We start from the raw sequence: 21,983 nt of genomic DNA, 5'->3' as shown, positions 1-21,983 counted from the left end.
TATCATCTATTTTGATCATGATCAAATTGCTATTTGGCAACTTTAGTGTCTTTTTAAAAAAAATGTTGAACACTGTTTACTAAAATTGTGGATTTACTAGATTATGTTATATTCTTCCAAAGAGAGCTTACCTCTCCTTTGATAGACAGATAGAATAGAGGTTAATCTTTTTTGTTTTTGTTTTTTTTTTTGCTCGGGAAGATTCTCCCTGAGCTAACATCTGTGCCAATCTTCCTCTACTTTATATGTGGGCCACTGCCAGAGCATGGTTGATGAGTGGTATGCCTGGGATCTGAACCCATGAACCCAAGTCGCCGAAGTGGTGGCCACTAAATTTAACCACTATGCCACGGGGCCAGCCCTGAGAGGTTAATCATTTTAATCTAGTCAGAGATTAAGATGCTATAAGACTAAGCTTCAGGAAAGTCTGTCTGAGCCCCATTTACCTGTTGTTTTCTTTGGGCTCTGGGCCATGGCCCTGAGGTTTTCCAACTGAAAGCCTGAGATAGTCCCCAGGGCCCTTCCTCCTGACAGCTTGTGAACTTGAATCTTTGACTCTGTATCACTGCCAGACTCCTCAACCTCTATTTGATGCATTATACAGTTGTGCTGTTGAAACACGGGGTTTTAAAAATATAAACAAGTAAATTATCTATACTATAAATAGATAAGAAGAATTCTCATTAACAGACCCAAATAGTAATGATAGTAAGTTTTTAGTATATAAAATATAACATTTCAAATAAGACGAAGGACACCATTGTCCCAATGGCGCAAGAATCATTGGATCCCAGCTCCCTTTACAACCTGATTTTGAATGGCATGATATTTAAGAGTTTTCTATTGTTATCATGCATAGTACAGTTATCTTTCCTAGTAACCAAGATACCCACAGCTGTTTAAAACTATTCCAGTGTTTAAATAGATTGAATGCTTCAATATACTTGGTCTTTAGTTTAAAAACTGCTATATAGGATATTCAAAGGTTAAGTGAGTTTAATAGGATGTAATAAAAAGAACAAGGGAATTTTAGTATTGGTCTCAAAAATATAGTTGTAGCCTGTTATGAAGAGCACCCAGGTTTTCATAAGTGTCAGTCACCTTTTGTTAGAAGTCATGTAAACAGGGAGAGTATTTGACATTTTATGTGTTCCTGTTTGAAATTATTTTAAGTTCAGTGCTAAAATTTCTATGGTCAGCAAAGTAAGGAAGAAGCAGTTATGGAATATTTGCATTCTGTATCAGTCAGTGTCCAGTCAGGAAATTGGAAATTGAATTAGTATATTAACTTAGCATTTAATATAAGGTGTTGTTTATACTTGTATGAAGGATTTAAAAGGAAAGAAAATGAAATAAATCTCACTTATGAAGTAACAGAGAGGTAGGACAGCAGAAAGCTCGTACCATGAAAAGGGCTGTGGAAGAGGTGAAGCTTGTTAAAATCCAAGCGTTTGGAAAATGAGACCCATGTGACTGAGGAGGGATGTGGTACCTCAGGAGGTCATGGGAGGATCCCTACAGGGCTAAAACACAGATCTGTAAGGTTGGTGCAGTGACCTCCCTCAGACTGTGGAGGAGGGCACCTCCCTGAGTGGATATCCAGACCTCTGAGGAGAGGGGCACTGGTATTTGTATTGATATTTCTAACACGTTATGAGGAAGCTGGTTCTGAAATTGTGAAAAACAATTCCAGGAACTAGAATCAACTGAAGTCCTAGTTGATACTTCCAGCTTCCATCTTCCAACACCAGTGGAGGTGTCCTTTTCCCTCAAAAGGTTCTTCCTATGGCAAAGAATCCAAATGTTTTTTCCTAAAGTTTCTAAATTCTCAATGATTCTGATTTTGGCCACTGCTGTGGTTTTTAATTATATTTTTCTCTAGAACATAGAAAGGCTAAGAGATTCGTCAGAGAACTCCCTGAGTTGCAGATGCATAACACCCCGTCTTCATTGTGCAGCAGTAACTCAATTCCCCCTCAGTTATCAGAATAAGTCATTTAAGCCAATGTGAGAATCTTCTCCTTTTTTCAGTAAGCTGAGGAGCCCAAATTCACCAGATGCCAGTTTCATCTTCTAATTCAATAAAACCATTGTTTTGTCTCCTGTAGGAAGTATTCCTCTCTTGGGGAAGGTGACCACCCTTAAGGGTATAGTAAATTAGGGACACATTGAGAATCTGTGTAGATGGGTGAAGATCTTTACAAGGGTGAGATTATGTGTGCTCTATCCTTGATTTGAATGGTTGTCGGATGCCATCGAAATAATATTGGAGTTTTAGATAGATTCTCCCATGTAAATGGATCCTATAAGAAATCTGGGAGAATTCTTAGGAATTAAAAACAAGTCAGACTTCTGATCTAGACAAAATTGTGTAGACCTATTTCTCTCTGCTTTTCCCTGCTAGATACAACTACTAACTCTGCAAATAATATGAGACCATCAAAGAGTCAAAGCAAAGAAGCTCTGAAAAGTAGTAAGATGATGGAGTGGTTTGGGACCCCAAGACTAGAAGACAACACAGCACAAACCATCTCAGGTCATGCTACATGATAACAGAAGCGACCCAGCCCACACCCAGCATTTTCCTACTTTCAACCTTGCAAAACAAGGCAGCTTTTTTTTTTTTAACTGTTATTGGAATGACAGCCCACAAAAGAAGGACAGATTCTGCATGCTAAACTTAAATAGGATGACTACCAATGAAAACAAAGAAGAAAGTGAAAATAGACCCAGACTCTCCTAATATAATGGAAAAAATGTCCAGAATACAACAGAAAATCACCTGTAATACCAAGAACCAAGAAAATCACAACATGGATGACAAATGACAATCAACTGTTAGCATTAAGATGAATCTAATGTTGGAATTATCCAACAAAGATTTGTTTTCCCTACATGTCCTCCTTTTAAATTAATTAATTAATTGTAGCAAAAAACACAACCTAAAATTTACCACCTTCATTACTTTTAAGTGTACAGTTCAGTAATGTTAAGTATATTCACATTGTTGTGCAAAAAATCTTGAGAACTTTTTCATCTTACAAAACTGAAACTTTATATCCAGTAAACAACTTCCGTTCTTACCCTCCCCACATGTCCCTGGGAACCACCATTTTGCTTTCTGTTTCTATGAATTTGACTACTCACATATCTCATATAACTGGAATTATACAGAATTTGTCTCTCTGTGACTGGCTTATTTCACTTAGCATAATGTCCTCCAGTTTCATTCATGTTGTAGCATGTGAATAGATTTTCCTTTCTTTTTAAGGCTGAAAGATATTTCATTGTATGAACATAACATATTTTATTTATTCTTTCATCCTTTGATGGACATTTGGGTTGCTTCCACCTCTTGGCTATTGTTAACAATGCTACTGTAAACATGGTTGTGCAAATATTTCTTCCACATCTTGCTTTCAATCATTTTGTATATATACCCAGAAGTGGGATCATTGGCTCACATCATAGGTGTATTTTTAATTTTTGAGGAACTGTCATACTGCTTTCCACTGTCATTGCACCACTTTATGATTCCACCAACAGTGCACAAAGTTTCCAGTTTCTCCACATTCTCACCAACACTTGTTATTTTCTGGATTTTATTCTTTTGATAGTAGCCATCCTAATGGGTGCAAGGCAATATCTTATTGTGGTTTTGATTTTCAATTCTCTGGTGATTAGTGATGTTGAGCATCTTTTCATATGCTTCTTGGCCATTTGTGTATCTTTGGAGAAGTGTCTATTCAAGTCCTTTGCTCAATTTTTTGTCAGGTTATTTGATTTTTTTCTTGTTTTGTTTTTATTGTTGAGTTTTCAGAGCTCTTTATTATAATCTACATATTAGACCATGGTCACATATGTGGTTTACAAATATTTTCTCCCAGTCTGTTATTTGTTTTTTCATTCTTTAATGGGATCTTTTGCAGAGCAAAGGTGTTTAATTTTGTAGAAACCCAACTTATCAATTTTTTTCTTTTTTGGATATTACTTTTGGTGTCAAGTCTCAGAACTCTTTGCCTAGAATGAGATGTCAAAAATTTTCTTGCATTTTTTCCTAAAAGTTTTATAATCTACATTTTATTTTTAAATATGTATGAATTTGGAGTTGATTTTTGTATGAAGTGTGGTAATTTTGATGTTTCAATTTTTTACTTACCAATTTTCAATGAATTCAGTACTTTTTTTTAAAGGCAATCCTTTCTCTATTGAATTGTCTTGACTCCTTTTTCAAAATGAGATTAACATATTTCTGCGGGTTTTTTCTGCATTCCCTGTTGTGTTCCACCGATCTAGGTGCCTGTCTCCGTGTAAACACCACACTGCCTTGATTACTGCAGCTACATAGTGAGCTTTATTATTAAGTAGAGTCATTCCTTCCACTTCATTCTTCTCTTTAAGATTGTTTAATGTTCAAGGGACTGTTCTTTTCCACACGAATTTTAGAATCTCAATCATTGCATGATATCATTTATATTACATTTTGAAATGACAAAACTGTAGAAATAAAGAAAGAATAGTGGCTGCCCTCGGTTGAGAATGAATTTATAAATGCGTAACACTGGGGATCCTTGTGATAATGGAATTGTATGGGATTTTTGACTTGGTGGTGAGTAAACAAACCTACACAGGTGATAAAATTGTATGGGGCCAGCCCAGAGGCATGGTGGTTATGTTCGCACACTCCACTTGGGTGGTCCAGGGTTTGCTGGTTTGGATCTTGCGGGTAGACCTACACACCGCTCATCAAGCCATGCAGTGGTGGCATTGCACACAGAAGGACTTACAACTAGGATATACAACTAGGTACTGGGGCTTTGGGGAGAAAAAAAAAACAAAGGAGGAAGATTGGCAACAGATGGTAGCTCAGGGCCAATCTTCCTCATCACACACACACAAAAATTTTATAAATTGTATAGAGTTAAATATACTCACGGACACACACAATAAGTAATGGAAAACTGAACAAAATCAGTTAATTATGTCAATGTCAGTATTCTGTTTGTGACGTTGAACTATAGTTTTGCAAAATGTTACAATTGGGCAACTGGGTAAAAGGAACACCGAGTTTTCTGCACAGCAACTCTTATATCTCAATGCGAATCTACAATTATCTCAATAAAATTTTGAATTGAAAAATTTCAATGAAAGTTCTTCTATTTTTAGCTCCTGAACAATTCAGTCCTAACCAATTAGGCAGGAGTGATCAAAGCAGGAGTCTGTGGTTGAGATTGGGTGAGTACAGTGGTGCAGAGCAAGATATCAGAGCTTGATCAGGGAAAGAAGTTGCCCATGGCAGGCAGCCTGGAATGAGATGTCAGAGAGGCAGCAGGACGAGGAGGGCTTCCACACCTGGGAGCAGAGGGAGAGATGTGTCAAAACCCAAGGAGGAAGGAGAGTGTTCCCATGAAGGGCTGGCCTGGTGTGTGGTGTCAGAGCACAGCCAGGTTGGTACATATGTATTAATGTTAATTTCTTGATAGCAGTGTTTTATTCTGGTTATGAAGGAGAATGTTCTTATTTGTGAAAAATACACAATAAAATATTTGCAGACGATGGGGCATCAGGTCCTTAACACATGCTCAAATACTTCAGAAAAAAGAATTCTTTGTACCAGAATTGAAATTTTTTAGCACATTTTTGATTATTTCAAAAAATTCTGAGATAATATATAGAAATTAGTGTGCAAACGAACAAAAACAAAAATGAGATCATATAATTGTGGCCTTGGGTTAGATGATACAGAATCGCTCCATCTCCTATAATATGGTTAGCCAATGTAAATGCAAATAAGTCAAAAGTCCGTAAGTCAAAAAGTCAATACACCCATCATGCCTTACTCTGCCTGAGACATTGCTGCTCAGAAGAAAGTCTCAAGTCTGGATGAAGTTGAAGATCCAGCCAGCTGTAGGCTTTTGTGAGCTAGTATGAGTTACTGCTAATCGTGATTGCCTACTGCCTTGAATAAATATTACACATTATAATATCATCTTGCTTTTGTGAGTTAATCAACTTTTCTTTGTGAACTTTTCCTCTATATTATTTCACATGTACACATGCACAAAAATTGTGTATTATATATACATGAAATATATATGTATAAATAAATATACATATATGTGTAATATACATATATGTATAAATAAATATATATACACACATGTATATGAAAAAATAAGTATTTGCAATAGTATATCAGTATATCACAACCATTTCTGGTATTCTGGTGACTTGCACTTTAATTTGAACACATATGAATTTATGTTTATACTTTCTCAGTATATGAAGGCGGTCAGGATTTATGTCACCTACCCAAACAGAAAACAAACAAAAAACTTTACCATATTTTAACTTCCCTCTTCTTGCACATTATTCATCAGAAATTAATATCTTTTCTAATTCTCAAGAAGATATTAATCATGGCTTTTATAAATCTTCTGTGTGTCCCACTAAATCTGTTTCTTTGCATGTTATTATGATTAATGATCAATTTTAACTTATTTCTAACATTGTAATTTTGCTTTGTGTTTCCCCCACTCTTTCATGATGAAATAATTCCATTTTCTTTCTAGATACTTTGTCGAAAATTATTTAGCCAACTAAAATCAAAGCTGTTGTTTTTCTCACTACTGATTTTGTGTCTCAAATATTTATATTTCTGAACACTTTTTATTTTGCAAGCATTTTCTTTGGACTAAACTTAGCAGAGTTTTTAGATGTAAAAATAGTATATAAATGTCCTAAAAATATCTTTACTTTGATCTCTAATTTGAATGCTAGCTTAATGTGTAAAATGTTAGATCCAATATGATTTATCTGTAGAACTCTACTGAAGATTTGTTTTAGAATTTTGTTTCTTCCAGTATCTTCTAGAATTTCTACTAGTTTTCTAAATATTGCCAAGAGGTTTAATGCCAATTTGATTTCAATTTCTCTATAAAGTGTTATTTTTTCTATTTTAGAGATTTTAGAATTTTGTCTTTACCTATGGGATTCTAAAATATCACCAACATTTTTCTAGTATTAAATTCGTTCATCTGTCTCAGTAATCAGACTCTTCAATACAAAACACTTTCAGCTCTGTTAACTTCCTGTTCAGTTGAGTCTGTTAAAATATTTGTCAAACATGGGTTTAAAATATGTAACAACCATATTTTAACTTATAAGGCAATATATACTGTTTTCTTCTTTCATGTCAACATGTTCTTCTTTTATGGCTATGATTTCCTTTATTTTTCCCATGGCTTTATCAGCCATCCCTACTTTAAATCCCTCTTTTGTGCTTCTACTAATTCTAGTTCATTGGTGTTATTAAGATTATGACATTTTTTATCTCATTTTCTTTTAACTTTTTATTTTCAAATAAATTTACACTAACAGAAAAGATGCAAAAATGTTCAAAAGAGTTCACATTATCCTTCAGCCACCAATGTCTGACGTAACCATTGTACCATTATCAATACTAGGAAATCATTACAATATTGGTACAGTGTTATTAGTTAATTACAGAGCTTATTCAAATTTTGCTAATTCCTGCTTTTCCCTTTTTCTCTTTGGAATCCAGCCTGGAATAGCACATCGCACTTGTTGTTCTGTCTCCTTAATTTCCTCCAATCTCTGACAGTTCCTCAGTCTTTTTTTCATCTTTCAGATCTTAATAACTTTGAAGAGTTATTTTGTAGACGTCTTTAAGTTTTCATCTGTCTACAGTTTTCTTGTACTTACATTAAAGTCATTCATTTTGTCGATATTATAATGAAGTGATTTTCCTTCTCAGTGCAACATGATATCCATGATATCCAAATCTGTCAGCACTGTGATCACTTTGTTAAGGTGGTGTCCTCTGTAAAGTAACGATTTTTTTTTTTCCTGAGGATGATTCACTCTGAGCTAACACCTGTTGCCAATCTTCCTCATTTTGTATGTGAGCTGCTGTCACAGCATGGCCACTGACAGACGAGTGCTCTAGGTCTGCACCCGGGAACTGAACCAGGATTGGCAAAGTGGAATGCACTGAACTTAACCACCAGGCCACCGGGGCTGGTTCCAGTGATGAATTATTTTCCTTTATGGTTAATAAATATCTTGTGGAGAGAGATTCTTTGAGACTATGTAAATATCCTGTTTCCTGTCATATTTTTGCACACTTATTTTGCCATCTATCTGTAACTTTTGTCTGAAATAATCTTTACCGTGGCATTTGCCTAATTGTTATTTTCTATTTTTGTCATTCCTTTTACATCTGTTTTCTGGAATCCCATTGCAAAGAACCGCTAGCTGTCTCTTCTCCCCTACTCGTTCATTTGTTCATTCATTCATTTACTTACTTACCATCTTCTATCACTGAATTGGTTTTACCTTGCTGTGGAACAAATTACCACAAACTCAGTGGCTTGAATGACTCATGTTATTATCCCACTGAGTCCGGGATCAGGAGAATGGTCACTGCCCAGCTGGCTCCTCTGCTGGGGTTCTCACAAGGCTGTTGTCATGGTGTTGTCAGGCTGCATTCTCACCTGGAAGGTTGACCTCAGAAGTCAAGTCATTCAAATTCATTCCAGTTGTTGGAAGAGTTAATTTACCTGTATGTATGACTGAGGTCTTCAGCTTCTTTCTTGCTGTTGGCTAAAAGCCATCCATACGTCCTAAAAATGACGGGATATCACTGAATATTAATTCAAAGAGATCGCCCTCATTGTTTTTAAAGCTTCATAATACTCCAATGTTTAAAATAACCATATTTTATTAAACCACTCTCCTGGGCATGGACATTTAAGATACTTCCATTGTTTTGTAATTACAAGCAGTGTAGCAATGAATAACTGTGCATGTATATTTCTTGTTATTGGATGTCTAGCTCCAGAGAAAATTCTTAGAAGTGGGGTTGAAAAGTCAACAGGAAGGAGCATATGTACTCTTGTTAAATATTTCCAAATTCCCTTCCAGAGGACTTACAGAAGTTCACGTTCCCGCCAGGATTTAGTGAACGTGTTTTCTTCCTCACAGGTTTCGCTGCAGAATATGATGACACACATTTAAAAATGCTCTGTCAATTGATACATGAGATGTGGTATCAGCGTTTAATTTGCACTTCTCTAACCGTGAGAGAGGGAATTTATTTTCATACATTTAAGAATCTTTTTTATACTTTGGTGGGGAATTTTCTCATCATGTTTTTTCTCGCTTTTGCTATTGGCTATCTGGACCTCTATTTCTAAATTTTAAGAGTATTTTTACTATATTCAGGACATTAGTCATTTGTACAATGTTTCATCTCATTTTGGCAACTGTCTTTTATTTTGTTCATAGTATTTTTTGCCAGGTATTTTTTAAATTGTATGTATTTTAAGATTATCGATCTTAAAAAATTGCCTCTGAATTTTAAGTCATATGTAGAAAGCCTTTCCCTAAACAAAGTTTAAAGAATAGTTAATCCACGTTTACTTCTAACACTTGTGTGATTGGAAGTTTTACATTTAGATCTTTGATTTAGATGAAGTTTATTCTCGTCAGTCGCATGAGGTATGGAACTAATGTTATCTTTTTTCCTCAAATTGATACACATTTGACTCACTACTTTTTTATTTAAAAAGTCCATCTGCGCTCCAGTGACTTAAAAGGCCACTTTATTCACGCACTAAATTTAATATGTACATGGCTTTATTTCTGGCTTTTCTATTCTGATCCAATGGTGTATTTTCGATTCCATTGGTGAGAATCAATATCACACATTTTTCATTATAGAGGCTCTAGAGTGTATTTTAACATCTTGTAGAAGTAGTCTGTACTCATTTATTTTTCAGAGTTTTCCTGAATTTACTTGCATGTTTATTTTTCCACGTGAACTATAGCATCGACTTGTCTAATTCTATAATACATCTTTTTGGGATTTTTAATAAGATTGTTTTGAATTCATAAACTACCTTAGGGAGAAGTTACAGCTTTATATTATTCAATTATTCTCCCCAAGAACAGGAGGTGCATTTATATTTGTTCAAGTCTACTTTTGTATCTTTTAGGATTTTTTCAAAGTTTTTATCACATTCGTTTTACACATTTTTCTTAGGTTTACTGCTAAGTATTTAATGTTCTTTGTTGCTTTTGTAAATAGTGCTCTTCTCTAACTGTTTTTTTTGTGTGTGTATGAAGGTCATTGATTTTTTTAACAGATACATTGATATATAATTCACATAATGAACAAGTCACCAATTTAAAGTCATGATTCAATGGTTTTTAGTATATTCACAAATATGTGCAAATACCACCACCATCAATTTTAAAACGTTTTCATCATCTTCAGAAGAAAGTCCATATCCTTTGACTATCACATCCTTACCCCCAAACTCTCTACCTAGCTGTACACAACCATTTATCCCTCCTTTCTCTTCCTATAAACTTCCCTATTCAGGATTTTCAGATGAATGGAATCATACAATACATGGGTTTTTGTGACTGTATTCTTTTACTTAGGATAATGTTTTCAGACTCATTCATGTTGTAAGTTGTATCAGCATTTCATTCCTTTTTATGGCCGAATATTATTCCCTTGTGTGGATATACCACATTTGTTTATTGAGTTGTCCAGTGATAGAAATTGGGATTATTTCCATGTTTTGGCTCTTACTAGTAATGCTGCTATAAACATTGTGTACAAGCTTTTGTGTGGACATATATTTTCAGTTCTCTTGGGTATATACATAGCAGTGGAATTGCTGGGTCATATGCTAACTCTATGTTTGATCATCAGAGAAACTGCCAGACTGTTTTACAAAGTTGATGGACCATTTTACATTCCCACCATTATGTATAAAGATTCCAATTTATCCACATCCTCACTAGCACTTGTTGCTATCTGACTGTTGATTCTAGCCATTCTGGTGGATGTGAAGTGATATTTCATTGTGGTTTTGATTTGCATTGCCCCAATGACTAATGATGCCAAGCATCTTTTCCTATGCCTATTGGCAATTTGCATATTTTCTTTGGAAAAATTCTGTTCAGATCCTTTCCCAGTTTTTCAATTGAGTTATTTATCTTTTTATTGTTGTTATGAGTTGTTCATGTATTCTAGAAACATGTCCCTTATCAGATATATGCTTTGTCACTATCCTCTCCCATTTTATGGGTTATCTTTTCACTTTCTTGATGATGTTCTTTTTGAGCATAAATCTGTAAAATTTTGATGAAGTCCAATTTATCTGTTTTTTCCTTTGTTGTTCAGGGCTTTTGTGTCATATCTGAGAATTTGTTGACAAATCCAATGTCATGAAGGTTTACCCCTATGCTTTCTTCTAAGAATTTTGTAGTTTTAGCTTTCATATTTAGGTATTTTATCTATTTTGAGTGATTTTGTATGCTGTCTGAGGTAAGGGTCCAACTTCATTCATTTGCGTGTGGGCATAGTTTCACTAGTACTATTTTCTGAAATGATAATTCGTTACCTATTGAATGGTCTTGGCACATGGCAACTGAAAAATCAGTTGACCACAAGTGTATGAGAATATTTCTGGACTCTCATTTCTGTTCCCTTGACATATGTATCTGCCCTTGTACCATTAATAAGCTGTTTTCGTTATTGTTGTTTTGTGATCAGAAGTGTAAGTCATTCTACTTCTTTTTCACGATTTTTTTTCTGGATCCCTTGCAATCCCATATAAATTTTAGAATCAGCTTTCTACAAAAAAAATTAGTTAGGATTCAAGTAAGGATTACAATGAATCTGTAGATGTTTGGTTGGAGTACTGTCATCTCAATAATGTTAAATTTTCTGATCCATGAACATGAGATGTTTTCCAAGTTATTTAGATCTTCTTTAATTTCTTTTGACAATAATTTATAGTTTTCACTATACATGTTTTTAAAACTTCATTTGTTAATTTATTTGCAAATATTTTATTCTTTTTGATGATATCATGAACAAAATTCTTTTCTTATTGTCATTTTTGAATTGATAATTGCAAGTACATGGAAATACAACTGATTTTTTGTTTATTGATCTTGTATCCTACAAACCTTTTGAACTCTCTTGTTAATTCTAATACTGTTTTAGAGGATTCCTTTAGATTTTCTATATACAAGACCATGTCATCTGTGAATACAGATAGTTTTACTTTTTCCTTTCCAATCTGGATAGCTTTTATTTCTTCTTCTTGTCTAGCTGTCCTGGCTAAAATTTTCAGTAAAATGCTGAATTAAAGTAGTAAGAGCAGCCATCTTTGTCTTGTCCCTAATCTTAGGAGGAAAGCAACTAATATTTCACCATTGTGTGTAATGTTACCTGTGTGGGGTTTTTCTAATAGATGCCCTTTATCAGAATGAAGAAGTTTCCTTCTGTGATTGTTAACTCTTTTTTGCCACCTGGCTCGACCATGGTACCCAGATATTTGGTCAAACACTAGTCTAGATATTGCTGTGAAGGTACTTTTTGGATGAGATTAACATATAAATCAGTAGACTTTGCATTAAGCAGATTACCCTCCATAATATGGGTGGGCTTCCTCCCATCAATTGAATGTCCTAGGAGTAAAAAGACTCACCCTCTCTTGAAGAACAGGGAATTCTGCCAGCAGAGTGCCTTCAGACTGGAGCTAGAACACCAACTCCTTCCTAGTCTCCAGCCTCCTGGCCTGCTCTGCAGAATTCAGATTTGCCAACCTCCACAACCCTGAGAGCCAATTCCTTCAAACCACTCTCTCTAAATATGTATGTTTATGTATATATGACTGTGGATGAGTGTGTGTGTGAGTTCTGTGGAGAACTCTGAATAAAACACACTTTATTCCTAGTTTATGGAATGTTTTTTATCAGAAAGGGTGTCAGATGTTATCAAACATTTTTTCTGCATCTGTTGAGATGATCATGTGATTTTGGTTTTTGTTATATTAATGTGATGTATTGCATTCATTGATTTTCAGATGAGAAACTGACCTTGCGTTTCTGGGATAAGTCCTACTTAGTCGTGGTGTGTATCCTTCGTGTTATATGTTGCTGGATTTGGCTGGCTAGTGTTTTTTATATGATTTTTGCATCCATATTTGTAAGAGATAAGTTACCTAATTTGTTGGTATACTATTGTTCGTCACATTCCTTTATAGTCCTTATTTCTCTGAAGTCAGTGATAAAGTCCCATCTTTCATTTCTGATTCTAGTAATTTGAGTCTTCTATCTTTTTTCCTTGGTCAAATAGCTAAAGACTCATCATGTTTGTTAATCTTTTTAAAATAAAAACTCACCTTTGAGTTTCATTGATTTTTCTCTGTTGTTTTCCTAGTCTCTTGTTTCATTAATGTTCACTCTAATCTTTATTATTCCCTTCATTGCATTTGCTTCAATTTTAGCTTTCTCTTTTTTTTCCAGTGACTGAGGTAGAGGGTCCCTTTATTGGTTTGGGACCCTTTATATTTCTTAACCCAGACATTAACAGCTATAATTTTCCTTCTAAGCACTGCCTTAGCTGCATCCCATAGGTTCTGGTACATTGTGTTTTGATTTTATTCCTCCTAAAGTAGTTTCTGATTTCCTTTTTGCTTTATTCTTTTCCCGTTTGGTTAATTAAGAGTATTTAGTTTAATTTCTACATAGTTGCAAATTTCTCAATTTTTTCTTGCTGTTGACTTCTAATTTCATGCTTTTGCAGTCACAGAAAAAACTTAGCATTATTTCTATCCTTTTTAAATTTGTTGAAGTTTGTTTAACTTCCTAGTACATAGTCTATCCTTGAGAATGTCCTATGTGTGCCTGAAAAGAATATATACTCCATTGTTTATCTAGAATGTAGTGTTCCTTTGATGTCTGATAGGTCTAGCTATTTTATAATGTTAAATCTTCCATTTTCTTATTGATCTCTTGCCTACTTGTTCTATCAATTATTAAGAAGTTTCAAAGTATTATTGCTGAATTGTATATTCCTCCCTTTCTTTCTGTCATTCTTAGTTTCCTGTATTTTGATGTTCTGTTATTGAATGCATACATGTTTATAATTGTTCTATATTCCTAATGGATTGACTTTTTATTATGGTAAAATATCCACTTTTATTCCTGGTAAACTCTTTCAATTAAATTTTATTTTGTCTGATGTTAGTATAGCCACTCCAGATTTCTAGTGATTGGTATTTACCTAGGTTTATCTTTTCTTCTACTATTACTTTCAATCTATTCGTATCTTTGAATCTAAATTTTCATTTTTTTATAGACAATATATAGTTGGATTCTGTTTTTTCCCCAGTCTGCCAAGCTCTGCTATTTGATTGGCATGTTTAATCTATTCATATGCATTATTGTTATTGATATAGATTTACATCTCCTATCTTACATTTTGTTTTTCATCTTTATATCTGTTTTGTTCCTCTAGTCTTTTTTTACTGCGTCCCTTTACATTGAGTAAAGTCTTCTCATGCAGTATTTTAATTTCCTTAATGATTTTTAAGTGGATTTTTTTAGTGGTTGCTCTAGATCTTACCATGTACATCTTAACTTATCAGAATCAGGTTTAGGTTTATACTATCTTAATTCCGGTAATATGTAGGAACATTACTCCCGTGTAGCTCCATCCCCTTTCCTCCTCTTTTGTGCTATGATTATTGTGCATATCATATTTATTAATGTTACAAACCAAACAGTACATTATTGTAATGATTAATTTGTTAAATCTGTCTTCATCTCCTCAACCCATTATAGTTTTTCTCCCATCCACTTTCTTTGTGGTATTATTGGCAAATGTATCACACATATATTACATTTCTATGTGTCACAGGCCCCCAAATACATACATGTCATTTTATTCAATTGATTTTTGTATAAGTTAATAAAAGGAAAGAGAAAATCTGTATTAATAGTGTCTGTTAGAGCTACATAATTACCTTTATCAGCTCTTTTTGGTTTTTCATGTGGATTCATATGACCATCCGTAGTCACTTGCATCGAGCCTGAAGAACTTCTTTTACTATTTCTTGTAAAGCAGGTTGTCTGCTAGCAAACAGATTCTCCCAGTATTACTTATCTGGGGACATGATTATTTCATCTTTATTTATGAACAATAGCTTTTCTGGAAATAGGATTCTTTTTTTTTTTTTTTTTTTTTTAAAGATTTTATTTTTTCCTTTTTTTCCCCAAAGCCCCCCCGGTACATAGTTGTATATTCTTCGTTGTGGGTCCTTCTAGTTGTGGTATGTGGGACGCTGCCTCAGCGTGGTTTGATGAGCAGTGTCATGTCCGTGCCCAGGATTCGAACCAACGAAACACTGGGCCGCCTGCAGCGGAGCGCGCGAACTTAACCACTCGGCCACAGGGCCAGCCCCTGGAAATAGGATTCTTGATCGATACCTTTTTTCACTTGTGCACTTTGAATAGGTTATTCCATTCCCTTCTGGTGTCCATTGCTTCTGTTGAGAAATCCATCATGAATCCTATTGGGGTTCCCCTGACAGTGATATACAATTTTTTTTTTTTTTGCTTTTTTCAAGCCTGTCTTCGACTTTCAAAATTTTTACTACGTCAGTGTGTCTCTTTGGGTTTATTTGACTTGGAGTTTGTTGACTTCCATGGACTTGTAAGTTATTGTTTTTCAATAAATTTTGAAAGTTTTCAGCCATTGTTTCTTTGAATGTTTTTTCTTCTTCTCTCTCTTTCTCCATTCCTCTGGTATTCCTGCGTGTGTATGCTGGTGTGTTTAATGGTATCCATATTTACCATATTTCTCAGAAGCGCTGTTCATTTTCTTCATTCTTTTTTTCTTCTATTCTTTAGCTTTTGTAACCTCTATCAATCTATCCTCAAGTTTGCTAATTCTTTCTTCTGCTTGTTCACATCCACTGTTGAGCCTCTCTAGTAATTTAAATTTCAGTTATGGTACTCTTCAATGTGAGAATTTCCATTTTTTAAAGTAAATTTCTGATCTCTCTATTGATAGTCTCTGTTTTATATGACATTATCATCATACCTTTCTTTACTTCTTTAATCAAATTCTCCTTTAGGTCCAAGGACGTGTATATAGCTACCACAATGAAATCTTTTTCTGTCAAATTCAACATCTGGTTGCTCTCACAGATTCCTTGTGTTGTCTGCTTTTTTACCAGCGTATGGGTCATACTTTCCTATTTCTTTGAATACCTCATAATTTTTCAACGGAAATTGAACATTTTAGATACCATATAGTAGCAACTATGGGTACTGGTACCCTCTCCCCCAGAGCTTGTTACTATCATTTGCTTTACAAGTTTTTAGTGACTGCCGGGATTATTTTGGTGAAAATATGTTCCCACAGTGTTAAGTCTCTGATGTTGTCCTAACGGAGGTGCAGCTTTGAGAATACCCACAGTTATCCAGCAATGACAGTGGTACTGGTGGGGCTCTTTTCCATTCTTTTCCTGACCATATCCAGCTGTTAACCTACACCAATTGTGGGCCAATTGCTCTATTGTTTACAACATTGCCGAGGAGCATAGATTTCTCTGCAAACTAATCTATTCAAATTGTGGCAGTTTCCGAGGAATAGTTTCTGAGTTTAGTGTTTGATGTTTATTCTAACTTCAAAAGAACTCTTTCCAGCTGTCTTACTCTGTGGTTCTCTCCTGCAGACTAGGTGACCTACAATCTAGGTTATGTCTTCATTAGATCCATTAATCTCCTCCCAATTTCGTTCACCACAACCTCCACTGTTTTGAGAGGTTTCCTAGATTTAAATTTTTCCACACTCTGTTGTAAGTGAAGTCTGTTTCCTTCAGAAAGAGATTAGGGGCTGTCTGTTTTATGGTCTTCTTCTCCTCTCACTCCAGGCAAAATCTTTGGACCAGGCTCTGGAATGGGGAGTGGGGATGGGAACAATGACCAGTTTCTTTCTGAGTGACACCCCATCCTGGGTGCTGTGTGTTTAGAGGCACATTCCAGGACAACAGCCTTAGGTCCTCTTGGCTTGCTTCTCCTGGCATGGGACCACTGCCTCAAGAGCCATGCAAAGGCCTTTGTGTCCCTGGTATTCTCAGCGTGCAAAGCCCAAGGTAGACCCTCTGTGTAGGGGCTGCACAGAAGAAGGGAGTCCCCCTTTTTGACCACAAATGCCCAAGATTTAGCCTTAGAAACAGGCAGCTACAAACAGGATGAGCAATGCTGAAGTCCTGCTTCCCCTGGAAAGCAGGCCTTCTGGCTGAAAGCTGGGGTTGGAGGGGGCCCTTTGTTCTCGGGTTCAGGGTTCTGGAGTTGAGTCTTGGCCTCACTGAGCAGGGAAGGGGGAAGGATGGAGTTGCCTAGGTTCAAATAAGCACAGATTTTCGCTGTTCTTGCTAAATTTCCATAGATTTTCTTGAATAGATGTTTCTTCATTTGCTGTTCACCTTTAGGATCATTTCCAAAGAAATTCCATGTTTTTTATTTTTATTTTTTAAATAATTTTCACCAGTTTCACTGGGGAGTGTCATGCAGGAAGTTGATCTCTGGCCTTTGATTTTTAATGGTATTTTTATATCCTACCATTTTATATAATTCTTTTTTTTTAATCCTTAGAGTCTATTTTATCACTGTTTCTGTAGAGTTTCCCAGATATACTATAACACACTTGAGAGATAGATTTACCCATTCTTTGCCATTCTTACATCTCTAACTAATTTATCTTGTCTAATTGCATTGGGTAACATCAGTATTAGACTAATGGGGAACAGCAAAGGTAGTAGGCTTCTTTGTATTGTTCATAGTGATAATGGAAATGACTCTAGCATTTCTTCATTAAGTAATATACTGAGTTTATGATATACATATATATTTTTATATATGTTTATCAGTTTTTAAAGTATACCTTTTCCCAATGAATTTCCCAAATATTAAAGGTGATGATGATGATGACTGATTGCTTTGTAATTTAATTCTATCGTGGGCAGATGATATATTCTGTATGATGTGAAAGCAATTTCATTTACTGAGACATGTTTTATGAACTTTTTTTATCATGCATCTTGGTAAATGTTCAATGTGCACTTGAACTGCTATTGTTAGGGGGGATGTTTTATAAATATCAGTTTGTTGAGTTGGTTGATGCTATTCACGTTTTCTATATTCTCACTTATTTTCTGCTAATTGTCTATGAAGTATTGAGATAGTATGTTCACCTTTCTGGTTACAATAATGAATTTTTCTTTTTCTGCTTTCTATTTTATCAGTGTTTGCCTCATATTAGCTTAGTTATTAGATTGATAAAGATTTAGGATTACTGTGTCCACTGTTGAGTTGATGTCTTTATTTTAAAAAAATCGCACTCTTTGTTCCTAACAATATTCTTGCTCTGCAATTTACTTTGTCTGATATTAATATAGCCACTTCACCTTTCTTTGGATTTGTATTAGCATAGTATATGTGCCTTTTACATCCATTTACTTTTAACCTGTTTGTGTTTTTACATTTCATATATAACAAATAGTAGTGTGTTGCTTTTTTATACAATCTGACAATGTCTGACTTTTACGTGAGATGTTTAGATCTTAACATTTGATGTGGATGTTGATATAGTTGGGTTTAAATCCACCATGTTGCCATTTATTTTCTATTTTTCTGTTCTTTGCTCCCTTTTCCCTCTTTTCTCTGGCATATTCTATCATCTCTACCTTCAAAACACATCTATTGTGTGAACACGTATCACCATTGCCACTGTCAACACCCTAGACACAACCAGTGCCATCTTTCACCTGTAATTTTTATTAGCCTACTAATATGTGTGTTTGCTTCCAATCTTGCATATCAAAACTTGTGCACTATGCAGGGTAATAAATCTTATCACATCATTTACTCATCCAAATCATTGCATGGCCTTCCGTTACAACCAAATTGGAAGTCTTGCTCAAGCAAGGCAACACATGCTCTTGCCCATGGCTAGCTCTACAATGCCATTTTTCTACAAATATTATTATTCATTCTGCTTCAATCCCACTGTCTTTCATCAAGCACCACAAAAATATAAATGCTTCAGTTTCAAGTATTTATCATTATTCCTTCTGCCTCCTCCAGATGTTTTTCTTGTTTGCTCCCTTATTTTGTTTAAGTATTTACTCAATGTCCCTTCTTCATGAAGGATTTCCCTGATCACACTATGCAAGCCTCCTTCCTCCAATTTACATTCCATCCCTCACCTTTACTTTAGTTTAGAAAAACATCATTTATCTCAAGCTGACCTCACATTATGTACTTATTCATTGTCTGTCTCCCCCACTAGAAAGTTAGCTTCTCAGGAGCATGGACTTCATCTGTTTTTTCTATTGTGGTATCTCCTGGAGCTAGAAGGGTGCCTGGTACATAATCCACACTTAAAAATGTATGCACTAAATGAATAAATAAATAAATTCAGGCCTTCTCCAAGATGACTGCCTGCAGGTTGTAGTCAAATGATTCCAAATCAGCAACCCTAATGTAAAAGTGATGCTTTTCTTAACATCCCAAGACTCTGATGGCCATTTTTGGATCAGGTATCAATTCTCTGAACTTACTACTTTGAGCTGTGATAAACACATCCTGCACCAGTTCTCCATGTCCTACCCAAAAGGATTGAGCACACATATCACACTGAGTGAGTGGAGAACCTTGCACTGTAGGCATATTGCCACCAGTCCCTAGTCTCATATAAATGTTCTACTATCTTTATACATCATATTTCTTCAGTGGTTCCATTTTTTTGCTCATGCCTTTTATCAAGTAGAGATTTATATCAAGGATATTTTGCACCAAATTCAATGAATATATATTCTCTTTATTTTCTCACTTTCAAGATAAAATCTGTCAGAATATTTTTCTCAGATTTTAAGCTACAGGAGAGTTTGCTATAAATTTCAATCACCCATTCAGTGATCCAGCAGGCTTGTATCAATTGCTTGTACCACAGCAATTGAACTATCTCAGCACAGTTACCTATTTTGCCTAGGGAAGGCTCTACGTGAAATACAAGATTTTAGCGTCTAATTTTCTGTTTACCCTGGTTACCAGCCGCCACTCGATGTGAAGCCTGGCTGTATTGCAAAGACTTTCTACAACCACCTGAACTTCTGTATGATAGACTTCTAATTAATAAATATCTGTATGACATACCTCTAATCAGGGCAGTGGATTCTATAATCAGTTGATACACAGAGAAGAAAAGATTTTCAATTTAAATAAAATGTTGCACATCTGCAGGACCTCGTGTTCCTTCCGACATGAGGCAGTCATAGTATAGTATTAAGTCGTGGACTTAGGAACCACGTTGTCCAGACTCATATCTCAGTTTTATTGTTTTCAACCTCTGTGATCATGGTCAAGCTAGTTAACCTCTCTGTGTCTTAATTTCCTCATCTCCAAAGGGGAATTATACAATAATAATACCTACCTCATATGATGGAGAAAGTCATGGGAGAACAACAAATAATCCTTCCTTTTAATCATAGATTTTGAGAGCTTATCTTGTACTAGTTACTGTTCTAAAGGCTTTCCCAATAAAATAACCTAATCTTCTCATCAATCCTATGAGGTGGTTATTAACAAGCATTTAGAACTCTTAGTCTGCTCCATTAGAGAATATTGCAAAAAGCAATCCCCAAATTCCAGTGCATTAATACAATGAAGGTTTGTGTCTCACATGTACCATCTGATGAAGGTTGGCAGAAATTCTGTCCCACATAGCCATGCAAGCACCAAGGTGCCATCTGTGTAGAGCAAGCTTTCTCCACCTTGGCACTATTGACATTTTGGGTTAGATAATTCTTAGTTGTGTCCAGTGCAATGCAAGATGTTTATGACTATGCCTCATTTCTATCCACCAGAGTCCAGTAGTACCATCCCACTTTTGACCAGCAAAAATTTCTCCAGACGTTGCCAAATGTTCCCAGAGGAGTGGGGGATGGTAAAATGACCCCATTGGACAACACTGATGTGGAAGCTGCGTTATTCCTACAGTCTCAAAGACCTCTGCTGGATCTTTTTGTTCAGCTGGTAGATCATGAAAGAAAGAAATTATGGAAGATCATGAGAAATGTTACCGGCCAGGTTCAGAATTGATGAGCACTAATAACACCTTCCTTCTATTGGCTAGAATTCAGTCAAATAGCCCCATTTCCTGAAGGAAATCTGGAAATTGTGGTTTTCCCATGTGCTGAGGAGGAAAATACAACAGAGTTTGACAAACAAATAGCTTTTATGCGTGTGTGTGTCTACAATCTGATCTTCTGGTCACCAAATACCAGTTCCATTTCCTCCCCCCCCCCCCCCCCACATACATTGAACAAACTCTCTTTACAAAGGAGGTAATCAAAAGCTTCATTTCTAACTGCATCCAGCTCAGGTCCTGGTGTTCCAGGTGATACACATTATTCTGCATTAGGTATGGAAGTGTCTTCATTGTCCAGGGGTCTTTGAATTCAAGAGACCTTGCTTGCTGTATGCACCCTGCCCAACCAATATGCAGTAGTGGAAGCAAGACAGATTAGCTATAGCAAATCTTCCATTTGGAAAGGAGAAGAATGGGAAACACAGATGAGCGATTGTTCTACAGAACAAGAACAAAGAGGGAGAAATTCTTTGCTTAGACCTTGATTCTTTCTGTCTTGTCCATTATTCTTTAAGATTCCAGGCTCCAGCTTCCTGGAAACACTTCTTTGCCATCATCTTCCACAGCCACATCTAAAGTGCATTGCGGGGTATGCCTTCCTTTGACACTGCCCAGTCTTCCTGGCTTGCTTCCTTCCTGATGCTCATCAGTCAGAAGGTTGTCACTCAGGGTTCTTGGTTTCTTTGGCATTGAAACTCCCTCAAAATACCCAGTAGGCTTCTTACCTCTTTACTTCCTATCACTTTCATGTACTATTAATCATACCCACAATTTTTTCCAAGAAAAATCCTCAAATTTGTTTAATATCTCTGATATATATTCATAATTGCCAAAAACTATAAGCCATCCCAATGTACTTTGGGTTAATGGATATACAAACTTCATACAACGACACAGTGGACTACTATTCAGCCATAAATAGGAATGAAAT

This window comes from Equus caballus, chromosome 1 (assembly GCF_041296265.1).
Source record: "Equus caballus isolate H_3958 breed thoroughbred chromosome 1, TB-T2T, whole genome shotgun sequence".
Classification (NCBI taxonomy): domain Eukaryota; kingdom Metazoa; phylum Chordata; class Mammalia; order Perissodactyla; family Equidae; genus Equus; species Equus caballus.
The sequence above is the reverse complement of the archived record's forward strand: the minus strand, read 5'-3'. Positions refer to the sequence as shown.